We start from the raw sequence: 13,042 nt of genomic DNA on the forward strand, positions 1-13,042 counted from the left end.
ACTGCCATACACATAGCTCCCCAGCAGACTTCAATTCTGAGCTCTAGGTCCATATATCCTTCCTCCTACTGAAAAGCTCTACCTGGATGTCCACAGGCACCTCAAACATCAATACTACCTACTTAAACTTGTCATTTCCCTTTAGGAACATGTTTTTCTATTTATTAAGAGGTCCCACTACCCACCTAAATACCCAAGCATGAATTCTGAATGTCATTTTAGAACCATTCTCCTTCATATTCAGTTATGTGAATTCCCCTAAAACTCTCTTGAATTTATTCTCATCTTTCCATTCCCATAGTCCAAGTACTGAATGTCACCATCCTTTACCTGATTTCATCTAACAAGACTTCTGACAGGTCTATCACCCTCTAGCTTCATCCTAGCTTCAATCCACCTTCACCAAGATGACCAAAGTAATCTTTGTAATTTGTTTCCCTCCTTGTTGGCTCCCAATCACTCCACCACATGCATGATGAGATACAACAAGATTCTTAAATTAGCATTCAAGAGCTAATTCTGGCTGACTCCTCCATACTGCAATAGCTTCTCTAATCACTCAAAAAAAAAAAAAAAAAGGAAAGAAAAGAAAAGAAATGGCAAACTGCTCATAATTCTCCAAGTACACTATGACATTTTATGCCCTCACTCTCCTAATCAGGATGAAAACCATCTATTTGTCTTTCAAAATTTATCTTAGTCATGGGTTCCTCCAGAAAGTCTTCACTGGATTCTCCAAACATGGTGAAACATTTCTCATTTTTTGCCCCCGCTGTGCCTTACACTTGTCTGTTTCTGCTATTTTCATAAGATATTGTGATTTATTTGATATGTGTGTGTCTTCCCACATAGGGTCTTTCTAAATGTTCATAAATAACTAATATTTGTTGAATGTCCATATGAACCAAGCAGTGATGAAGTGGTTACGTGCATCATTAAATCCTCACAATAAGCCTTTTAGGTACAAATGATGTAATTAGCACAAGGCACTCTTCTAATTAGTGGCAGAGCCAGAACTTGAACCAAAGTCAGCTTGAATTTTATAGCCATGTTCTGAACCAATGCATCATACCAGCCCATTCTGAAAATACACTGTTATGACAAATTGCAGAGTTTTCATAAAGTACTTAGAGCTACTGTTTTAATTTTTTTTCCCACAACCTTAGTCTGTATTGTGCATGTCTATGTTTGGGGGTCCTTTTTATTTTAACATATATGGCTGGATGATATTTGACAAATGTTTATAGTTGTGTAACCATTATTACAATGAAGATGTAGAACATTTCCATCATCCCAAATTTCCTTCATGCCTCCTTGAAGTCAGACCTTTCCCTCTAACCCTCTTCTCCAGGAAAAACTGATCTGTTTTTCTCCCCATAATTTTGGATTTTTAGACTATCTTATAAATTGCACCAGGCAATATGCTGCCTCTTTTGTCTGGCATCTTAATTTAGCATAATGCTTTTGAGATTTGTCCATAGTTTGCATGTATCAGTAGCTTGTCTCTTTCTGTTGCTGAGTAGTATTCACTACATGGATATACAACATCCAATCACTGGTTGACGGACATTTGGGTTCTTTCCAGTTTTGGACTGTTATAAATAAATCTGCTCTAAACATTTATACACAGGTTTTTGTGTGAACATATGTTTCTCCTTCCTTGGGAAAATACCCAAAAATGGAATTTCTGGGTCTTATGCCATGTGTATGCTTGATGTTATGAGAACTTGCCAAACTGTTTTTCCAAAGGATCTATACTATATTTGCATACCCACCACCAATGAGTGAGCGATCCAATTGCTTCCTATGCTCTACAACACTTGATGTTGTCAGGCCTTTAAATTTTAGCCATTCTATTGGGTGTGTAGTGGTGCCTCCTCTTGGTTTTAATTTGCTTTTCCTTCGTGACTAATGATGAACTCATTCCGTGTTTTTGTTAGCCATGTCTATATCTTCTTTAGTGAAGTATCTGTTCAAATAGTTGTCCTGCTTTTACCGGGGTTGTTTGTCTTATTACTATTGACTCATAATAGTTCTCTATATATTCTGGATACAAGTCATTTATCATATATAATTTGAAAATATTTTCTGCCCACATTCATCATAGTGGAAAATTAAATTTAGAGACCATAATTTAAACACTACGGTTGCTCATTGCTACTGGGATGGTCATTGCTTCTAGGTCTTTTCAGAAGCCTGGTGAAGCTACAAATTCAGCACACGTTATAAATCAGAAATCTACAGATCCAGGCTGTGACTTCAAGAGATAAGATATTGTGTGGTAGTCATTGAAACTCTCTGGTTCTCTAGCCATGGCTTAAACTCAAAACCCTAAGCCTGTCATTTTCTGTCTCAGAACTAAATATAATTAGAAGTAATTCGCCCATTCTGCAACCCTTATGGTGCTTTTGTCCACCACACTGTGCTACAGCAGTAGCCACTTTGGTCCTGTCAAAACTGTCTCCAAAACGTACTTCCTTCTAGGAGACCACAGGTGACTGCCATCAGACATCCTCTCAAAGTAAACAGATCTCTTCACTATTTTCAAATTCACTCAGGTTATACAACCAGTTCCAGACTTACATCTTTGGACTTCTAAGGTCAGCAGCCACTTCTGGTAACAATTACTGTATCATCTGAAGTTTTGCTGTGGACAACAAAATCTATTAGTTGGTTGACAGGGAATTAGAGATTTATAGCATTGTTGCAAGGGCTGGAGGAACAGGTGCTAGGCTTTCAGAAATGACTTTCAAAACAGTACTGCAAAGCATTATCCACAATAGCCAAGACATGGAAACAAACTAAATGTCCATTGACAGATAAATGGATAAAGAAAATGTGTATCTATATTCAATGGAATACTATTCAGCCATAAAGAAGAATGAAATCCTGCCATTTGTGACAACATGGATGGACCTTGAGGGCATTATGCTAAGTGAGATAAGTCTGATGGAGAAAGACAAATACTGTATGATCTCACTTATATTTGGAATCTAAAAACATTGAACTCATAGAAACAGAGTAGAATGCTCATTGCCAGGGACCAAGGGGTTGGGAAAAATGGCGAGATGTTGGTCAAAGGGTACAGACATTCAGTTATAAGATGAATAAGCTCCATGGATCTAAGATAGAGCACGGTGACTGTAGCTAACAATAACTGTATTATATACTTAAAAGTTGTTATGAGGGTAAAGCTTTGATATTCTCACCACCACCACAACAACAATAAATGGTAATTATGTGAGGTGAAGGATATGTTAACTAACCTTATTGTGGTAATCATTTTACAATATGTATGTGTATCAAATCATCACATTGTACACTTTAAACTTATACAATGTTGTATGTCAATTACATCTCAAGAAATCTGGGAGCAAAATAAATATATTAATATATTAATAAATACGTAAATATATATCAGTATGTAAATATTTATATATAATAAATATATAAATAAATATATCTCAATAAATGTGGGGGCAAAAGTGGGCAACCAAGAAAGCCAAGGAATCAGAAAGCTTAAATCATGCAGAATAATGAGGATTATCTCAAATTCACATCTATGCTCTCCAGTAATTCTTTTAATCCTCAGCCTTTTTTTTTTTGGTCATCGAATAGTTATCAAGTGAAGCAACAGTGCCTAGCAAATCAGGCAGCTCCCCTCCACAAAACTTATATCTTAAAAGAGAAAAAGATTTGAACTTCTTAAAGCATCTGCAATCTTAAAACTTTAAAAAGAATACATTTTTTATGAAATCACTTACACCTGTATGAGATGAAGTTCAATTTCATAGCAAAAACCAACTCGCATACGTAATTATAGAATCACTCAACTTAACAGTCTATGTTAAAATTGCTTGTGTTTGGGGCCAGCAAAGTAAGAGCATGGAAAAGATGTCATTTTTGAGCAGTACCACAAGTAGATGCATTTATGACATGTGAGTTTCCAGAGAGATAACACTAATCTAGAAATCAAAAGTAATTATCAAACTACAGGCATTACAAAGTATACCCAGTTAATAAATCTAGTTAGACTACCTAAAGAGAAATGCTTCAAAAAAACATTATTTGTTCTGCAAAAAGGTCCCAAAACGAAGTTCTTGAGATAAGGTATTTAAAGTGCTAAATGAATATGTTGAAACAAATTATATATATTAGGTAAAATGCTTAGATACGTGTATTGGTGCTTTAATTCTAAGTTAAAGGATGTACATCAATAGTTGGTTCCCAAAACCCTGTAAATGAAAGAACTCACTGTTTTAATTACAGAGAAATGTTGGTGTAAAAATTTCCCATGGACCTGTTTTCCACATTGAATGATATTCTCAAAATGGTAAATCCAAGCCACCGTAGTCATACTTATTTAGAATTTCATGCAAAGAATTAAGATCAGAAAAATATACTACCAGTTCATACCAAAGAGGATGACCAATGAAAATTTTCTCAAGAGTTTCTGAGCTAAAAGAGGAATTGAAATTCTAAGTGTGGGTATAAATGATTCTTACTTTGCAGATAGAAAGGTTAGTTTATTGGATTTAAAAAAAACTGTGTTAACTAAGGGTGCGTGGGTGGCTCAGTTGGTTAAGCAGCCACTCTTGGTTTCAGCTCAGGGCACGATCTCAGGGTCCTGGGATTGAGTCCTGCCTTCGCACTCTTCAGGTAATCTTCTCCCTCTGTCCCTTCCCCTGCTCACATGCACACACTCTCTCTCTCAGATAAATAAATACATCTTCTTTGAAAATGTGTTAACTAACTTTTTTGAGCATCTTAAAAACTTGATCCAAGATTGGGAGAACCCCATCAGATATATGAACGTGCAGTGTCAATATTAATGGATTCAATGAAAAAAAATCACTCCTAATGTTCAGTAACTGTTAGAATTTGAACACTAAAGTATTAGTAAAAGCAGTAGAGCAATGTCTTTATGTTGGAAGAAAAACTTCATGAAAACTTTGAAATAGTATGAAAACATTTTAAAGGATTCAAAATCAATTCATTATCACAAAACATTTCAATGTTGCATTTGTCAAAGATAAGGAACTTTTCATGCTTAAAAATAGTAAGTCTGTGAAATAAGATTTTAAAAGATCAAAGATCAAATTATCTGATAAAGGGCAAGAAAACGGTTTTCGGTCATTGAAGAAAAAGTGATAATCTGCTATTTTCTACCTCTGCCTGTATAAACATAATCTCTGACCAAGGGGATATGAAGAATATGAAAGGTTCTGATTAGGAATTACATGGAACAGTTTTGAGCTGCAAATCAGGGGTGTGTGTGTGTGTGTGTGTGTGTGTGTGTGTGTAAAATATCCACAGAAGCAAACTCAACTTTTTCATTTAAAAATGTGTGGCAAGGGGCTCCTGGGTGGCACAGCGGTTAAGCGTCTGCCTTCGGCTCAGGGCGTGATCCCAGCGTTACGGGATCGAGCCCCACATCAGGCTCCTCCGCCATGAGCCTGCTTCTTCCTCTCCCACTCCCCCTGCTTGCCCTCTCTCGCTGGCTGTCTCTATCTCTGTCGAATAAATAAATAAAATCTTTAAAAAAAAATGTGTGGCAAAAAATAAATAAATATAAATATAAACATGAGTCCAATTTATTTGTAAAATTTTTTACAAACTCAATATTCGATGTATCTCTACTTTTATTTTCTTTCTCATAAATATGTAATATAAAGGAAATGTATTTTTTTTCATGAAGCCCTGTATTGACTCCCTCAAAGTTCACCAGGAGGACTTACAAATATTATCATTTTCTGTATGTGCCATGATGTGGAAAAGTTTGAGAACCACTAATCTAAAGTCTTGCTAGCCAACAGAAGTTCTGGGTTGAATCTCTAGGACTTTGTTTTTAACAGTCCAGTTCTAGTAATTTGCCATTGTCCACACATGCAGAGATCAACAAATTTGTCTATTAGACAATTTATAATGAAAGCTATTCCCACTTCCTCCAAATCGGTGTACTTCCTTTCATGGTCTTAAGGTACTTGAACAACAAACTAGCTATCAGAACATTGAGGGTGAATGTGTACTAGGGCTAAAGGAGTTGAGAAATCTAATGGATTTTCCTACCCTACCACAGACATGTAAGAAAAACCATAAACTGGATTATTACTCATCTCGGACCCAGCATCTTTCTTCCCTGGACTTTGTTACAGTCTACATAGTTATTTCCATGGCTAGAAGACATTTTGCCCCTTCATATTATATATGTTTAAAAATCAGTGTCCATAGGGGGCACCTGGGTGGCTCAGGTGGTTGAGTGTCCAGTTGATTTCGGCTCAGGTCCTGATCTAGGGGTTGTGGGATCGAGCCCAGCACTGGGTTCACCCGCTGGGGATGGAGCCTGCTTGGGATTCTCTCTCTCCCTTTCCCTCTGCCCCTACCCCTTCCCTAACCCCACCCCAAATGCACGTGCTCCATCTCTCTCTCAAAAAAAAAAAAAAAAATCAATGTCCTTAGGTATTATCACCCACAGGCACTACCCGTAAGTACCATGGTGTTGGATTCTAACCAAAGGACATGATACTATCAACTCTCCATGTTAACAACTTGAGAGTCTTAGCATAACAACCTTCATCTGATGCAGTAGATGTGTTCCAGAAAACATGTTTTTGAAAAGGACTTTTGGAATCTAATTATACTTTCAGAACATTAAGAGAGTTCACTATTTAGAGAAATCTAGAGATGAATCATCTTATACTGAAAAAGAAAAGAGCCCTTCAATAAAAGAAGGCAATTATCTATTATTTATCTACTTTACAAATCTAAATTTGTTAAAGTGAGGGGGTACATTTGTATAATTTAGATAATTTATCATCGTATGTTTCTTTTAATGTATTCTTTGAACTCATTTCCATTCAAATTGAATTAGTCATATGGCCGATTGTTGTAAATCAACTGAACTTGGTTGAAGATAAGTAATAAAAATGTAACTTCTGTCTGTAACATTCAATTCAGTGTTAGCCATGTAAGAAAAACCATCAACAGTATGGTAACCTTCCACCTTTCCTAGAGCCTAAGCATCCACAGTTTGCCAACATGTACTGTAAATAGTTGCTATTTTTCTCAAAAGGAGATTGCCACAGGGCAGTTTCTTCCACCACACTGTGTTATTTAAAAGTTATCTGCTTTTTTGGCTGCTGTTCAAGAGGGTTCTCTGCCTGTAAATCCTCTTTATCTCATGCTATGGTTGAAGCAAAACCTTGGCACAGTTTCAGTGCATTTGTCTTGTTGTACCAGGGGAGAAAAAAAATCAAGGGCCCCAGAGACTGACACTGTTCGGCAAATGGTCATGAATCAGTGGGGAGCCCTGTTGACTATTCAAAAGGGTAATATCACTGAGTACCCACTGCGAAAGTGAGATCCCCTCCCATGAAAGTCAGCCACACTATAAAAAAAGATCATTTAAAAGCCTGAGAGATAGAGTTTCCAAATAAGCAATACTCATTGTGTACTTGACCCCAGGCCTTTAAATCAGCCTAACTTAGTGGACTGGGTCCGTAAGTAGCAGTCATTTAGCTCTTAGTCTTGATTTTAAATTCCTTTGACTCTGAACTCCGTTTCTGTAAATTGTGCTATGGAAATATCAGCTTGTTTGCTAGAGGTTGTGGGTTGAGGAGAAAATAGGATGCATCCAACTTAAAGAAAAAGACTCATAACAGGTGTCTCAGACAATGTATCCCTTTGAGATGACATCTCATGCTGTGAAGGATGTCTTAGAATGACTTCTACCACCTGTCTGCTATCTACATGAAATGTGGAACTTATGCTTGTGGATGAAAAGTAGAAACTGTGGTCTCAGCAACCCCTTGACATGAAGATTCTCCTAGTTTGGCCTCTGGCATTCAGCTTGTTTAAAAAAAGAAAAGAAGAAGAAGATGAACAACTTTGTCTATTTAACAATCCCAGTTTAAGGACCCCTTGCACTGAAAATAAGTGGGTTGATCAAACATACAACCCAGATCAGAAGCACCAAACTAAAGTCTATTGAATAAAATGGGACTCCCCAAGAAAACCAGTGTGTCGGTGGTAGAAAGAATGGTTCTCTGAGCTCTTCTCTTTGCCTGTTAGGGTGAGTGCTAAGGTAATCCAACAGCACATGGTACTATTGAGGCCAGGATCCCAGGTCAGATCTCACATTGGCTTTCTTAACCAAAATGGGCCAAAGATTTTGGTTGGATCATGACTGATAAATGATTCCTGCTAGAAAAGGAGTCTGAGCACAAGCTTTTCCAGTGGCAGGTGATGACTATCATCCTGTCATCCTGACTCTGGAGGATCCTTTGGGCCTCCTTATTTGAAGGGCTGGGCCATCCCACATGGATCTGGTTCCAAGGCAACATATTTTAGATATAGTTAGTTTAGTTTCTACAAATTATTGGGGAGTTGTGCCTAATTTAGGACAGAATTATCAATCTTTCATTTCCAAATTATTTTCCATCACTTATTTCAAGAAATGCCAAATAAAACAAGTCTTAAAAACAAATGAAAATTGGGACAGCTGGGTGGCTCAGTCAGTTAAGTACTTGCCTTTGGCTCAGGTCATGATCCCAGGGTCCTCGGATCAAGTCCCACATCTAGCTCCTTGCTCAGCAGGGAGTCTGTTTCTCCCTCTGCCTGCTGCTCCCTCTGTTTGTGCTCTCTCTCTCTGACAAATAAATAAATAAAACATTTTTAAAAAAATGAAAATTCTTGCTTAAAATTAACTAAAATTTGACCTAAGTTCTTGAACAATAGAAATAAGCAAAAGATGATAATAACAAACTATAGTATGTTTGAAATAAGTAGAGGGGAAAGATCCCCATTGTTTGTTAGTACTTTTTAAAATTATACTGGATAGATATATCTACCAGTGAACATCTTAATTATTAAATATTTAAGGAAATAATTTTTAGTTTCAGAGTATTACTGTAAGTGAAATTTTATAAATTTAAGAAAATTATAATTCACAAAAGATCAGCATTAACTAAAGTGTATCTTTAATTTTGACTAAACCCCCAACTTTAGGACACCCTGAAGGAGCTAATGATTTTTTGAACAGTTGATTGTGGGTGTAGGGCTTATTTTAAATATGACTCTTCTATAAGAATCAAAAAATTAAAGAGGGATAAAATAGTCTGAAATCTTTATTTAATGGAAGACTGAGACCAAACTCACACAAAGATTAAGCTACAAAACAAACTCGTAAATACAAATGATTTTCTCTATCACATTAATCTAATTTAATTTTTCACCATGGAGCTGATATATATTAAAAGAAGGAAAAAATCCAAAAAGAAAATAATATCAAAATAGAGAGATTTAGTTTCCTTCCATTCAAAATAGGGTGCATTCTTTATTTCAAAGTTAGTATCTGTCTCTTATAAGCACATTCCTACCTTGCAGAAAAGAAAATGTAGTTCTACATATAATCCACTTATTATGCAATTTGTTTTCATTGCAGTCATAACATACTACTTGGTCCTTACACTTGAGAAACTAAGTATAAACCAATATTATTCTACTGCTCTTACTTAGCATTCAAATTGTAACAGGAATTAAACACTAGTGACTTTTTTCTTTTAATCCATTAATATTGACCACATACATTGTATTTCATGTAGATCTTGCAATTTTGGCTCATGTTCATTACATTTTTGAACATCTTAATAAATAGTTCAAAGCTATCATTCTAAGGTTGGCATTACTAATTAGAAATTAATTAATTCAAATAGAAAGTTGCTATGCTTGGGGTGCCTAGGTAGCTCAACTGGTTGAGCATCTGACTCTTGGTTTTGGCAAAGGTCGTGATCTCAGGGTCATGTGATTGAGCCCTGTGTTGGGTCTGCACTCGTAAGGAGTCTGCTTAGGATTCTCTCTCTCCCTCTCTCTCTGCCCCTCCCCCCATGTGCATGCGCGCTCGCACTCTCCCTCTCTCTCAAATAAATAAATAAATCTTTAAAAAAAAGAAAGTTAGTACGCTTTATACTTATTCAAAAGAATGTTGTTATAGAATGTGACAGTTTCTGTGATGAGAATTATTTGCAATTTCTTTTCTCTAACTATAAAATTTTTAATTAACTGGTTCACTGGAATAAAAAATAGCAGATCATACCAGAAGTTCTACCAGCCACTAGTTCTGAATACTACATTTTATGATTTGAAGGTTCTAAGGCTGTCCTTCGAGTAGCTTCAATCAAGATAAAACTCATCTTAAAAGCCAAAATCAAGAAAATGATCTATATCTGCTAAAATAAGCAGCTGTCATTTGTTACTTTGGCCTTAAAAGCAAGGCTACTGGATTCCAATTCCATGACAATTTGCCTCATGACTCAAGTAAAATGTGTAGTGTTTTGGAGATATGTAACTGATTCAAATATTTACATACATAATTAAGTTTGAATATGGATTTGCCAGTATTGTGACTATTGAGAAAATTATTTGATGGCCAAAACTACTTTATAGAGCACTATCGTGCAGTACAAGCAACATTACTAGACAGAACAATTAGGCCAAGACAGAAAGAAGGAAACGGCATACAAATTAAAAAGGAAGAAGTAAAATTGTCTCTGTTCACAGATGATGTGTTATATGTAGAAAACTCTAAAGACTCCACCAAAAACTATTAAAACAAATAAATTCAGTAAAGTTTCAGGGTACAAAATCAATATACAAAAATTAGGTGTGTTTCTATACACTAACAATGAACTACCAGAAAGAGAAATTAAGAAAACAATCCCATTTACAGTAGTTTCAAAAAGAAGAAAATACTTAGAAATAAATTTAACCAAGGAATTGAAAGATGTGTACACTGAAAACTACAAAACTATGAAAGAAATTGAAAAAGACACAAATAAATGGAAAGATACTCCATGTTCATGAATTGGAAAAATTATTATTAAAGTATCCATACTACCCAAAGCAATCCACAGATTCACTGCAATCCCTATTAAAATTCCAATGACATTTTTCACATAAATAGAATAACCAATCCTAAAATTCTTATGGAACTGCAAAAGACCCCAAATAGCCAAAGCAATTTTGAGAAAGAAGAGCAAAGCTGGAGGCATCACACTTCGTGACTTCAAATTATATTTTAAAGTTATAGAACCTGTAACTATATTATAAAGTTAAAGTAATCAAAATGGTATGGTATCGGCATAAAAACAAATAGATCAATGAAATAGAATGAAGAGCCCAGAAATAAACTCATGCATATATTTATGGCCAATTAAGTTTTGACAACAGTGCCAAGAATATACAATAGGTTAAGGACGATCTCTTTAATAAATGGTGTTGGGAAAACTAGATATACAATGCACCATACACAAAAATCAACTCAAAATGGATTAAGTCTTGAATGTATGACCTGAAACTCTCAGAAGAAAACACAGGGTGTAAGCTTCTTGACATTGGTCTTGGCAATGATTTTTTAGATTTGACACCAAAAAGAAACATAACAAAAACAAAAATAAAGAAGTGAAACCACATCAAACTAAAAAGCTTCTGCACAGCAAAACAAACCACCAACAAACTGGAAAAGCAATCTACAGAATGATAGAAAATATTGGCAAATCAAATATCCATTAAGGGGTAAATATCCAAAATATACAAGGAATTCATACACCTTAATAGCAATCAATCAATCAATCAATCAATTAATAAAAATAACTCTATTTAAAAATGGGCAAAATACCTGAATAGACATTTTTCCAAAGAAGACACACAAACAGCCAACAGGTACATAAAAAGGTGCTCAACATCACTCATCATCAAGGAAATGCAAGTCAAAACCACAATGAGATATCACCTCATACCTGTTAGGACATCTATTATCAATAAAACAAGAGATAAAAAATGCTGGAGAGGATTCGGAGAAACAGGAACCCTTGTACACTTGGTGGGAATGTAAACTGGTACAGGTACCATGGAAAACAGTATGGAGGTTCATCGAAAGATTAAAAATATAGCTACCATATGACCCAGCAATCCAACTTCTGGGTATTTATCCAAAGGAAATGAAATCATTATCTCAAAGAGATATTTGTACTTCCATGTTCATTATAGCATTATTCACAATAGCCAAGATATGGGAACAACCTAAGCGTTGACAGATGAATGGACAAAGAAAATGTGATACACATGCATACACAACGGAATATTATTTAGCCTTAAAAAAACCCACAATAATCCTGCCATTTACCACACCATGAATGAAACTGGAGGACACTATGCTAAGTGAAATAAGCCACATAGAGAAAGACAAATACTGTATGGTATCATTTATATTGTGGAATTTCTTAAAAAGTCAAACTCAGAGGGGTACTGGCTAGCTCAGTCAGAAGAGCATGAGACTCTTGATCTCAGGGACATGAGTTCAAGGCCCACATTGGGTATAGAGATTACTTTAAAAAATTAATTAAAAAATAATAAATAAAAAGTCAAACTCATAGATAGAAGGGGTAGAAAAGTGGTTGCCACGGGCTGGATATTAGGGGAAATAGAAGTTGATAAAAGAAGAGAAGAGAAAAAGAGAAGTTGGGGAAGAGAAATTGATAAAAGGGTACAAACCTCCAAATGAATAAGATCTGACGATCTAATGTACAACATGGTGACTACAGCTAATACAACTGTACCGTAGAGTAGGAATTTGCTAAGAGAGTAGAACTTAAGTGTACATACACACACACAAAGGTAAATATGAGAGGCAATGGATGTGTTAACTAGGTGAGAATCCGTTCACAATGTATACAAATATAAAATAATCACACTGTATACTTTTAATATATCACAATCTTGTTTGTCAATTATGCTTCAATAAAGCTGAAAAGATATTCATTGTAGCATTGCATACAAGGGAATGAAATCAACATAAATGTCCCTTAAGAAGGGACTAATGAAATAAATGAGAGTTTATTTACCAATGAAATAATACGCAGTTGTTAAAAAAAGAGAATGACATATATGTATTGACTTGGAATAATATCAAAAAGATATTAAATGACTAAGTAGGGTGCAAACCACCATGAATATTATTCTATTCTTTGGCAAGAAAAAACTCTGG

The 13,042-nt window shown here is 35.4% G+C and overlaps 1 protein-coding gene across 10 annotated transcripts in view; it reads right to left on the reverse strand.

Annotated features, from left to right (window-relative positions):
- LOC123785366 (armadillo repeat-containing protein 3) overlaps positions 1-13,042 on the reverse strand; it is a 123,420-nt gene that overhangs the window by 94,501 nt on the left and 15,877 nt on the right. For 3 of the 10 annotated variants that reach the window (XM_087857625.1, XM_087857623.1, XM_087857624.1), the window contains 2 exons: positions 8,530-8,647; positions 2,584-2,647 (listed from right to left, as the gene is read on the reverse strand). The exons of 6 other annotated variants lie outside the window; for them this stretch is intronic. The gene's annotated coding sequence lies outside the window, so the exon portion shown is untranslated. The remainder of the gene's footprint in view (positions 1-2,583; positions 2,648-8,529; positions 8,648-13,042) is intronic. One more of the 10 variants, XM_045787128.2, reaches the window with a different exon arrangement.

The sequence above is a fragment of the Ursus americanus genome, chromosome 31 (genome assembly GCF_024610735.1).
Source record: "Ursus americanus isolate L20-20 chromosome 31, mUrsAme1.1.p, whole genome shotgun sequence".
Classification (NCBI taxonomy): domain Eukaryota; kingdom Metazoa; phylum Chordata; class Mammalia; order Carnivora; family Ursidae; genus Ursus; species Ursus americanus.